General features: G+C 45.2%; 1 protein-coding gene across 1 annotated transcript in view; it reads left to right on the top strand.

Annotated features, from left to right (window-relative positions):
• The window catches only part of LOC105001741 (choline-phosphate cytidylyltransferase B-like), a gene marked incomplete at its 3' end in the record, with an annotated part of 24,027 nt that overhangs the window by 496 nt on the left and 22,874 nt on the right, over positions 1-657 (top strand). The gene's annotated exons all lie outside the window — the stretch shown is intronic.

Raw genomic sequence — 657 nt, 5'->3', positions numbered from 1 at the left:
AACATGTAAGTGAAGGCAGACCCCTCCTATCAGTACTCATTTCACTCTTTGGGATCACAGTATTTGCTAGTCTCTGTTACTGGCTTCATGTTTTTCTGACTCTTCAGGCTGATTCTTCTGCTCTCTTTATATATGGCACATCTTAGCTGCCTCTAAATGGTGGCCTTCAGGTTGAGTTTACATCAGCTTGCACAATGACCGCCGACAGTTAGTCGTCCTGACCTTTCTTTGTCCCAGTACCAAATGGTGAAAGCCATTTTTCCATGCCAGTATACACCCTGAATTGGTTTCTCTGAATCTCATACCCACTTTTGATCCAGTCAGCTGGGGTCGATGGGTGGTTAGAGCATAGCACTGACATGGCTTCAGCACCTCAGCTCTGGGCAGGGTGGTGGGGTGGGAGGTAATTCTTAAAGAAATGAAGCACAGGGTAGGCACACATTTATAAAATATATTTACTACAGCAGCAGTTCAGATGAATTCCTGGGCTTGCTCACTATGTTTCCATCACCCACGTCTGTTTAGCTCTCAGGAAAAAAAAAATCACCACAAACCAAGCAGCCGAGGACAAGTCTGACAGAACCATCGGGACTACACGAAAGTTGACACCATTCTGGCTTGTCTAAAACCCATCCTTCTTTTGAAACCTGCAGTCTT

This window comes from Bison bison, unplaced genomic scaffold, assembly GCF_000754665.1.
Source record: "Bison bison bison isolate TAMUID 2011002044 unplaced genomic scaffold, Bison_UMD1.0 scf7180017855130, whole genome shotgun sequence".
NCBI classification, from domain to species: Eukaryota; Metazoa; Chordata; class Mammalia; order Artiodactyla; family Bovidae; genus Bison; species Bison bison.
The sequence above is the reverse complement of the archived record's forward strand: the minus strand, read 5'-3'. Positions and strand labels throughout refer to the sequence as shown.